At 34.9% G+C, this 12,108-nt stretch overlaps 1 protein-coding gene across 3 annotated transcripts in view; it reads right to left on the reverse strand.

Moving 5' to 3' along the window:
- Positions 1–12,108, reverse strand: part of DLGAP2 (DLG associated protein 2) — a 1,171,101-nt gene that overhangs the window by 922,498 nt on the left and 236,495 nt on the right. The window lies entirely within an intron of this gene.

Consider the following 12,108-nt stretch of genomic DNA (forward strand, 5'->3'; position numbering starts at 1 on the left):
TCACATAGAAGAATTAGACTTATTTTCCTTACCCCCAGAGACAGTACCAAGAGCAACAGATAGGACTTAAAAATTTAAAACTTCCTAAGATTTGTCAAAGTGGAATGGGCTACTTCTGTTCAGTAGTGGGACCAAAGAGTTTGCCTTTGTCAGATGTTCACAATGGCTATGGATATTTTGAAGCTTTCTGAAAGCATATTACATTTGGATTTTTCATCTTAGTGTGATTTCCTATCTATCTTTAAATTAGGTTTCTTGGGGCAACTAAGTGGTGCAGTGGATATGGTACCAGCCCAGGAAGCAGGAGAACCTGAGTTCAAATCTGACCTCAGACACACATTAACACTTCCTACCTGTGTGACCCTGAGCAAATCACTTAACTCCAATTGCCTTAGCAAAAAAAAAAAATTTATTTTCATGCCTTTTCATTGGCATGGATGATTAAAGGAGGAGAGTCTGTGAGCATTCCCCCATTCTTACCAATCCATTTCAGTAACTCTTTATTGATTCCCAATCACACAAAAATCTCCTTTTCTAGGCCCTGATACTCACTCACACAATTATCAAATTCCTTTAGGGTTTAAAAATACTGAAATAAGAAAGGAAAAGTAAATGCTCTGGTCATACTCAAACATCTCAAGTTTTCTTTTCTCTAAGTGAATCATATTTCATTTGAAAGTTTCTTAAGAGTAGGAAGGCAATGTGTATCCAGAAGAGTATTTCTTTACAGGAGGCAGTTTGGGGAGGACAGAAAGAATATTGAACTAGAAATCAGGAGAGTTCATATCAAGGCCAGAATAAACTATGTATAAGTAGCTTGATGTTGAGCAAATCAGCTCACTTTTCTGGAGCTTCCAGTTATTTAACTGTTAAGGTAGGAGGTGTTTTTACTGAACTTTGAAACTCAAAGTGACCTTTAAAGTTATCTAGTTTAAACCTTCAGTTTTAGAAATAGGTAAATAAGACCAGTGAAAGGAACTACCTAACATTGGCAAAGCCAGGTTTAGAGGTTCCTATCATTCTGACTCTTTCCACCATCTCTAAAGTGTTCTTTTTAGCTCCAAATTTATGGTTTATAAACTAGGTCATACCTCTAAAGTTCTTCTAATAGTTGTTGTTTTTCTCCCTCTCTCTCTTTCTAGATGCAATTGAGATTAAGCTCCCAGTCACATAGCTAGTAAGTGTCTGAGGCCAAATTTGAACTCAGGTCCTCCTGATTCCAGCCCCAGTCATTGATCTATCCATTGTACCACCAAGCTATTCCATGATCTTATAACTCTGCTCAGTTCTTTCTCACTTAAATCCAATTTACTTGCCTGTCATGGCCTCATCTCCATGGCCTTTTCAAGAACAAAGGACAAACAACAAAAATTTATGAAGTATCTCACAGCTCTAACAGTTTATTGTCTAGTCATAGACTCTAGTTCATACCCTCATTACCTCTTAGCTGCAGTCTTTAATGTACTCTTAACTGATAATGCTGTTAAGTCTTTCTTCTATCCAATCTATTCTCCACAAAACTGCCATAGTGACATAACTAAAATAAAAATCTGTCCTTGCCATCACCCTGCTTAACAAATTTCCATGTCTCCCTTTTACCTGTAGGGTCCTTCTGCTAACTTAGGACAGTTAGGTGGTGCAGTGGATAGAATGCTATGCCTAGAGTTGGGAAGACTCATCTTCCTGAATTCAAATCTAGACTCTCTAGATATGTGATGCTGAGCAAGCCATTTATTCCCTTTTATCTCAATTTCCTCATCTGTAAAATGAACTGGGGAAGGAAATGGCAAACCACTATAGTGTTTTTGCCAAGAAAACCCTAAATGGAGTCTCAAAGAGTTAGACACAACTGAACAAGAACAACAATTGCTTAACATTTAAATTCATTCATAATTTGACTTCACCCTAACTTTTCCTGTTTATTAGCCATTTTTCACTTATATATACTGTTTGATCTAATGTCTATCATATAATATTTCATCTCCCATTCCTGATTCTTTGTCCTAGTTGATCTCCAAGTCTAGAATCCCTTAATGTCTTCAAAGTTCAGCTAAAAATCTTATCTTCTACACAAGATCTTTTCTCAGATCTCTCAACTGATTGTCTCACCTATCAATTTTTTTGTAATTATTTTGAATACATTTTGCATATATATAGGAATGTTCATGTTTAACAAAAAGCTCTATGGAAAAAAGTGCTATTTTTTTTTTAAGTTTAATCAGCATTAACATTTTCTCTATCACTTTACAACTAGACAATTTGAAAAAAAAAAAGCTCTGATTCATAGCATTTGCTGATTTCAAAGGTATAAATGTTCATGCTAGAAATTTAATAATTGGATTTTCCAAGGCAGTATTATGAGGTTATTTCAGCACATCCTTACATACAGGTTCATGCTATTTTTCTTTATGGAATATAAGTACCTTGAAGAATTTAATTTTATGCTTTATATCCACATTGCCTAGTACAGGGCCGGAATATAGGTGCTATTTAATAAATTACTTTTTAATTCATGTATATTCATGTTTAATTCATGTAATCCTAACATTAAATAATCTAAAATGTTATTTTTTTCATAAGATAGAATCTATTCATAAAATTTGTTGGTGTTTTCTCCTAAATTCATGTTTTCATTTTTAGCAATTATCATTCAATAACTCAAGAATCTGATGCCATTAGTATATGTACTCTATGTACTGATTATGTAGATCATGGCACCTCTATAACTTGAGCACAGTGTGTTCTCTACTTAACACAGCTCTTTGCACAATTCCAGGCAAATAGTCAATGCTTAATAAATGATTATTGACTGAAGAGAAATTCTAGGTCCAAAGAGATTAACCCCCTATGGATACCTTGTAGCAAGTCTCTCCAAATCTAACTTGCTATTTCTCATATGACAAGTATGGAGTTCATCACTTGGCTTGTACTCAAAATGTTTCCAGGTTGTCAGAACTTTCCCGAGATTGGAATGCTATCCTTTTAGCCCTCCTTGAGGAATAGAAGTTGAGAACCATTTTGATATATTGCTGGGATAACCTTTGAGTAGCCAGGAACATTTTCAAACTATAATGAAATATCAGATCTGAATTTCAATAAAGAATATTGACATATTACAGTACTACAGTATTAATAAAAATGCAAAGTATATAAATAAAAATAATTAATTATGTAAAATATATTTATATATGTAAAATATATAAGTTAAATCAATAAGTGTGAAGTATAGAGAGTGAAATTAATAAAGTATTAGATTATAAAGTTAACCTTATAAAATTTCCTTTAAAAGAATATGGACTTTTTCAGTGGTCTAAGAAATTATATAATTAAATTATATAAAAAATTGTATAATAAATACTAAACCTTGAATGAGATACCCTAACTTTGACTCTTTGCTCTATACCTTACTGCTTATATGGCTGTAGGCAATTCTCTAGGCCTGAATTTTCTCATCTATAAAATGGAAGATTTTGACTTAAGGATGTCTAAGATCTCTTCCAATTCCAAATCAATTGTTCTGAGCACCAATTACTCTCTGATTTATATGCATAAAATTTATTAAGCCCCAGGCTTGTTGCTGGGAGCTGGGGATACACTGGCAGAGGCAAAACAGTTCCTGTTAATAATATAGATTTGGGGGAGATGGCCATCCTATGTAGGCTGAAAGGAGGATAATACAATGGTAAGTACTCAACTGAGACACAGAAAACTGCATTGTATCCTGATTTTTTCAGATGTGTTACCTTCATATGTCAACTGGGGATCAAGTTTTGGACCTGAAGTCAAAAATCCCTACCTCAGATACTGAATAGCTGTGTGAAACCAGACAAGTCACTTAACCTTTCTCTGCCTCAGTTTCCTCACCTATAAAATAAAGGTATAAAATATATACCTTCTAGAATTGTTGTCAGGATTAGATGAAATAAAATTTATAAAGGGCTTTGCAAATCTTAAATCATTACATAGTCACTAACCATAATTATCATTATCCTTATCATATAAATATAAGAAAAGTAGGTTAAGAAGAAAAAAGTATTAATTAACTAATTAATTAATTATATACATATATAATATATGTGTATATTATATATAATTAACTAATTATTATATTTAATTAAGGACAGTTAGGTAGCTAGTGGATAGAGTGTCAGGCTTAGAATCAAAAAGACTCATCTTGAGTTCAAACCTGGCTTCATATTCTTATTGACTATATGACCCTGGGCAAGTCACTTAGCCCTATTTGTCTCCCTTCCTTCATCTATAAAATGAATAGGAGAAGGAAATGGCAAACCCCATCAGTATCTCTGCCAAGAAAACTCCAACTAGGGTCAGGGAGAGTCAAACAAGACTAGAAAATGACTAAAAACTATTTAGCTATAATCATTTAAATAATTGCTTGTGATTTTTCATATCATGTGGATAATAAAAGAAAAGAAAAAATATTTAAGAAGAAAAAAAAAAGTTCCCTCTATTTTCTCATGCAAGTTGTAGCAAAATGAGTACAGACGATTTGAGTTTCAATTCCTCCTTTGAAATTTACTACCCATGTGACCTTGAGCAGGTTTCCTCTAATGCTCAAACTTCAATGTCCTTAGCTGTTATGGTCTAGTTGACAATCCCTGATAACTCTAAATTCTGTGTTCAACATCAGAATGTATTACTGCCTGCAGTTTTAGTATCCTCTTACTCATATTTGACTAGCAGCAGTTCAAGAATAGCTGTGAACTGCAGAATTACTTAAACTTGATGGCATTTTTGTGGGAAAGGAAAATATTATAACACTAACCTAGGGCTAGCCATGAAAGGCTGGCAGAATGTTTCTAAAAGATGGCCTCGTGAAAGAAGAATGTAGTGATAGAAATTTAATAAATATTTGTAAATGTGCACTGACATTTAGGAATATGCACACAGAATATTAAAAGGTCCAAGGCTTCAATGCTTAGATGTAAACAGAAGTTTAGGCAGTTCTTTAGAAAGAGCAATATTGATATACATGAATGCTATGTGGTAATGCTCTACCAAATCTGTTAAGAGATAATGGAAATAATGCTTTAATTTTAAGAAATGCCTGACAAACATCCTGGCAAGTATTCATATATAATGAAGACATTACCATGGGCCTCAAAAATGAGTTCACTTTGCAAGGATTTTAGAGAGTAGGAAAAGCTGAAATCAATCTCTCAACAAGCTCTTGAAATTTGGCTTCTAGACACCACCAACTCTGCTGAAAAGCTCTCTCCAAGGTCACCAGTAATTTCTTAAGCACTAAATCATATGGTCCTTTTATATTCCTAATCCTCCTTGACTTCTCTGAAGTTTATAACAATAATGACCACCACTTAGGTTTTCGCTTCTATAGCACTGTTGCCTTCCATTCATCCTCCTACTTGTCTACCATTATGTCCAAGTTGTCTTTGCTGGTTCAAGTCCATTTCCAGTCTCTTCTCACCTGTAAATCTAAGGTATATGAAACTATCTTGCCTGAACCCACTTCTTGTTTCTACTCTCCTCTCTATGTTAATGATCTCATCTGCTCCCATGAGCTCATCCCCATCTATGTAGTTACTCTCAAATCTATTTATTCATCCCTAACCTTTTCTTTGAATTGCAATCTTGCATCTCCCTCAGTCCACTGGACATCGCCACTTGGAATCCTAATTAGAATCTCAAACTCAATATATCTAAAACAGAGTTCATTATGTTTATACCTTAGCCTGCTCCTCCAAACATGCATCCTCATGTCACCCAGATTTTACAACAATAAAATCATCCTTGACTCTTCTTTCTCCCTCATTCCCTTCTCTAGTTTTCATCAAATGCTAAGACTTATCTCCATTGTTACATAGCTCAAATCTGTTTTCTTGTGCACTCGTGTGGCCTCCATCGTTTTTCATCTCAGGTGCTTTTAACTCTCTCTATATAGAGAGTCCCCTGATACTAACAGCTGTTCTTTGTCTGTCTGTTTCTGTGTGTGTGTGTGTGTGTGTGTGTGTGTGTGTGTGTGTGTGTGTGTGTGACTTTCTATATGGGTCTCCCTCTATGTCTCTGTCTCTTTTCTCTCTTCCTCTTCTTTCCTCCCTTTATTTTTCCCTCTCTCCCGATCTTCCTCTTTTTTTCTCCTTCTCTCCCTATCTCCTTCTCTCTCTCACTCTTCCTCTCCTTTTTCCTCTCCTTTTCCCTCTCCCCCCTCTCTGTCATTGCTCTCTCCTCAAATTGCCCCTGCATGCATTTATCTTTATATATATATATATATCATAGACCTCCAGCAAAATCTAATCTTCTTAAAGATACTACAGTGCCTGGCACAAAGGAAATACTTAATAAGTGCTTCTTGAATTATGACTAAACTGCTGCTTTTCTCAGGTTTCATCCACAGGAATCAAGGAAGTAATCATTTAGAGATTGTTGTCTAATTCACAGAAACTGAAACTGAAAGAGGTCTTGGAGATCACTTGGTATAATTCTATCATTTTTCATAGGGATACTGAGGTCCAGGAAAATTAATTGACTTGCCAAAAGTCATACTTGCAGCTAATAAGTGTCAGAGTCTGGATTCAAGTTCAGGTCCTCTAACTATAAATCCAGTGTGTTTTCCATCCTGTGGAAGTTTATTCTTGTATTTACTGAGCACCTTCTATAAGCCTTGCCACTCTGGGTGATACAAAGGAAGGACATGATAGGATTGTTCATAACAGTAGCTGATATTTATATAACATTTCATGGTTTGCATATCAAAGGGGGGAGAAGAGGCAAGAAATGATTATTCTGCTTCCCTTCAAGCCACATGAGGTTGGACCTCATCAGAGATGGGCCTCTCTACAGATGGGATCTATTTTTCCTACAGCAAGGCTCAGATAGGTTAAATGATTTGTCTGAATTGCAGTCTATAAAGTAGCATATGTTGTTTTGTTGTTCAATAGTATCTTACTCTTTGTAATTCCATAGCATACCAGGCCCTTCTGATCTTAATACCTCCCAAATAATACCTGTCTATGCTTCCCTTTCACTATCTATCCATCTAATCCTTTGCTGTCCCCTTTTCTTTTTGCCTTCATTTTTTCCCATAACAATAGTCTTTTCCAATAAGATCTGACTTCTCATCATGTGGTCAAAGTATTTAAGCTTCAGCTTCAGTTTGTTTTAGAACAATACAACACAGAAGACACAACATAGGGCAAAATTTATGACAAATACCTCTTTCCTCTTCTTCCCCAACCCTTTAATTTGCAAATCATGAAATGTTATATAAATGTCAGCTACTGTTATGAGCAACCTTATCATGTGCTTCCTTTGTATCATTCAGAGTGGCAATGCATATGGAAGATGTTCAATAAATACTTGAATTAAATTCACAAAATGGAAAAAAAACCACTGGATTTATAGTTAGAGGACCTGAACTTGAATCCAGGCTCTGACACTTACCAGTTATAAGTATGACTTTTGACAAGTCAATTAATTTTTCTGGACCTCAGCACTTGGAGGCTGCCATAACAGTATAAAAGCATTGCAATGAGGGCATGAGATCTAAAGCTAATCTGCTCCCCAGTATCCTCTGTAAAATGAGGGAGTTGGACTACTCAATGTCCTAAAATCCTCAATTACCTATGATTTTTGGAATTTGAAGACTGAAGTGATAAAACAATCAAAGTACACCCTGAAGGAACAGGTTTTAATCAAGTTACACTCTAGCTGGCCCAGAATGAGATCCCCAGCCAAAACAGATTACTCTGAAAGTTCCCAAGATTCCAGAACCAAAGATGGAATGAAAACCAAAGACAGCCTGTTCTATGATTCAGATTTGGGAAGAGGGAGAGGGTTCCAAATGCTCTAGAAGAGACTGAAATGTCAGCAGTGCTTGGCGGGCACTGAAGAGTTTTGTTTTTCTATGTCACTCTTTAGTGTCTCATTTAAAACAGCACATCCAAAAATCATATTCATTTGGCTGAACTTACCAATGAATTTTGTTGTTTAGTCATTTTTCAATCATGCCCAACTCTTCATGACACCTTTCGGGGTGTTCTTTAGCAAAAAAATATTAGAGCAGGGGCAGTTAGGTGCTATAGTGGTTAGAGTACCAGCCCTGAAGTCAGGAGAACCTGAGTTCAAATGTGGCCTCAGACATTTAACACTTCCTAGCTATGTGACTCTAGGCAAATAACCTAACCCCAATTGCTTCATGAAAAAAAAAATGGAGCAGTTTGTCTTTTCCTTCTCCAGTTCATTTCACAGATGAGGAAACTGAGGCAAACAGAGCGCCCAGGGTCACATAGCTATTAAGTATGAAAGGCAAGATCTAAATTCAGATCTCCCTGACTTCAGCCCTAGAGTTCTATCCACTGCACCACCTAGGTACCCTAATTTTTAAAGAGCATATTGCTTTTCTTCATTAATCTCAAAGTGCCTGACAAAATAATTTGTACACGGTAGGTTGTGGTTTAGTTATTTCAGTCATGTCCATTTCTTCATTACCCTATTTGGAGTTTTCTTGGCAAAGATACTGGAGAGGTTTGTCATTTACTTTTTCATAACATTTTACAGATGAGAAAATTGGGGCAAATAGGTTAAAATGATTTGTTCAGGGTTACACAGCTAATAAGTGTGGGTTCATATTTGAACTCAGATCTTCCTGACTCCAGGCTCAGTATTCTATATACTCTACTAATTGACCCTACAAGTGAATGTCCAATTCTTTAGGCACAAACTTGCACACACACACACACACACACACGTATATTTTTATTTAGATATACACATATACATGTAAATGTATGTATATATGTAAGTGTATATAGATGTATGTGTATATACATGTGTGACATGTACATATGCACATGTATATATACATGTATGTATTTGTTATGCAGTTGAGAATTGTCTGAGGCACTAAGGGGTTAAATGATTTGCTCATGGCCATAGAATCACTTTGTGTCATAGGAAGGGCTGAGATTAGCCCTCTTTGACTTCTATAGCTAGATCTATTTCCTGACTGTTTTTTTTTCTTTTTTTGTAGTAAAAATAAATTCATATTTTTCTCATATTTAGGCAATTAGTTGACATAGTAGGTAAAGGTCTAGAACCTGAAGTAAAGAAGAGCATTCAAATCAGGCCTTAAAAGTCTTACTAGCTGTGTGACTCTCCAGTAACTTAACTTCTTATTTGACTCAGTTTTCTCAACTGTAAAATGGGGATAATAATAGAAATTAATTCCCAGGACTGTTGTGGGGATCAAATCAAAATTTTAAAGTGCTTAGACAGTCCCTGGCACACAGAAGTTAATTAATAGATGCTAGTTTCTTTATTTCCTTCTTCCATGAATTCTAGATTTTAGCCAAATTTGACTATGAATTAAGCCAATTATTCTTATTTAATTTAGACATGCTACTTTGCTTCTCAGAGCATAAATTTACTCATTTGTTAAATAAGTTGAGATATTTAAGAAGCCTTATAATTTTAACACTCTTCAGGAGATAGCACTGTACAATGGAAAGAGAATTTACTTTGGAATCAGAAGTCTTAGGTTGGTATCCTCACTCCGGGACTCGTTGATTGCTTAGATGACCTAAACTTCCTGGATCTATAGCCTGAAGAGATTGGACTAAATTATTTCCATCGATCATGCCCAAGAGGAGAGAAGGCATTTCTCACTCTAGGGAGGTGCTATTTCAGTTAGATTATTCACATAACCTATTTTAGCCATCAGCAGGCCTCTTACTACTACCATCATGCTTTTTCCCTGCCAAGTTCTTTCCATCTTGTACCATCCTGCTTTTCCCATCTCTGGATCTAGAAACAGTCATCACACCATTATACCACAACTTTAAAAAAAAAAAAGTTTGTCAATTGATTGTCCTATGGCTTTATTCACAATCCTTGGGACTTCCCAGATCAAAACTTCCTTTTCTTGTCCCCATTATTTTCTATGTGCTGTCTATATCTATAATGTCACTCCTTAAAGAAGGCGACTTTGTCTCTTTATATTTGTATTCCTATCACAGTGTATGGCACATAATAAACATTTAATTAGTACCTCTTCATTCATCCTATTTTCAGGTCAACCCACCTCTCTGCCTTTGATCTCTGTGCCTGGAATACTCTCACTCCATTTTTGCCTATTGATATTTCCACTCATCCACTCAGATGAAATTGCATCTCCTACAGAAAGCCTTTCTTGGTCGCCCCAGGCAACCTTTCTACCTACATTTCATATATAGTAACGCTTTTAAAAACATCTCTAATAGACATGTAATTTGTTTTATGTATTATGCTTATCAATGTTTCTATCTTTTTATACCTCTACCAGACTGTTAGCTCTGTGAGAGGCAGAGGTTGTTTTACTTCCATTTTGGATCTTTCCTAGCATTTTAACACTATGGTCCTCAAACAACAGACCCTAAATAAATGTTTGCTGTACATATAATCTACTTTCTGTCATTAAGAGATAAATGTATGTATTCAAATATAAATATAACATATATGAATATGTGGGGAGTGAATATGTATAAATATATATATATATATATATTAATATATTCATATATAATATTCATTTATGTTTATGTATATGTAAGTATTTATGTTTGACATTAGATAGAATGTGTGTGAGTGTATATGTGTAGGTGGGTATACATATATATATATACACACACATATATATACATATACACACACACATATATATATAAAACATTAATTAAAAACCTGGTATAGATACATATACATGTAATATTATGTATGTACATATACATATATATGTTTTTTTTATCCACACATAATACATACAGAATGCAGATTTCATTCATTTAAGAACTTGGCAGTAAAAAAGTTCCCACAACCATATAAATTGGTAAATGTTTTGTAATATAATCACAGAGCCTCTGGGAAATGAAGAGGTGAAATGAACTGCACCAAATTACAAAGACAATGTTGTCAGAGATTGAACCTGAATCTTCCCTAAGGAAATTTTGGAGACAAATTTCAAATCCTACCTCTGTTACTTGTTAATTTTGCAACCTTGTACATTTATTTAACTTTTCTAGGTTTTAGTTTTCTCAACTGTAAAGCTGGAGTGTTGGGCTACATAAACTTTAAAGTCTTTTCCAATTGTGATCTTAAACTCCCAAACCACTTCTTTATGTGCTATGCCATATTGTTCCTCCCCCTTGTGTGTGTGTGTATACATACACAATTAAAAATATATTAAAAATACATGTATATAACCTATTGTGCATATAAATTATACATATGATTTGATGTTTTCATTTGCACTAAGATTTTTTGAACATATGATTACATATATGTATATATACAAACATTTATGTTGATAGAAGAGAGAAAGGGAGGGAAACAGAAAAAAACAGAGACAAAAAAAGAGAGAGCAGAGAAGAAAAATAATATTATTGAAAATATTTTGAATATATGTAGGTTTTCTGAATGAAGTAAATCTTGAGAAAAAAACCTATCTTTAGATGAAAAAATATATAAAACTTCTCACCTTCTCACAGATGTGAGTGTGATTGAGTATTCTTATTTATTCATGATTTACCTCTATCTAGGACTGCCCATGTACATGGCTGTTATACCTCCAGTGTACCATGTTTTCCTAAGAGTTGACAAATGCTGCTCTGATCACCACAGTGCTGCTGCTAATGATTATGAATAAGTGTTAACTAATGATGAGTCTCTTGATTCAAAACATCTGTTCCCAGGGCGCTCACTCTGTTTCAATTCACACTTGTCATAAATCACAAATATCTGCTAAACTTAATATACCTCGAACTCATTTAAACAATGTTTCCTCTCTACCCCTTCTTGGGCAAAAGGTTGAGCAGCAGATGGATAGAATATCAAGGCAAAAACAATGGGGTGGCCAATTTAAAACAAGTCCCACTCAACAGAACTTTAAATAGACTTATTCAAACAGGCCACCCATGGGAATGAAGGTGGAAGGAAAGAATGAATAATCACAGCATGTAAAACAGAACTTTTCCCTCTATAGCACCCTTTCTCCATCTCCTCCTCCTCCTGCAACAATGACTAAGGGGAAAGGGGAGGAGAGGGAGTGGCCAAATTTCAGGAACCATAGGGATAAAGAAGGAAAGGACTAACTGT

The sequence above is a fragment of the Sminthopsis crassicaudata genome, chromosome 2 (genome assembly GCF_048593235.1).
Source record: "Sminthopsis crassicaudata isolate SCR6 chromosome 2, ASM4859323v1, whole genome shotgun sequence".
NCBI lineage: Eukaryota > Metazoa > Chordata > Mammalia > Dasyuromorphia > Dasyuridae > Sminthopsis > Sminthopsis crassicaudata.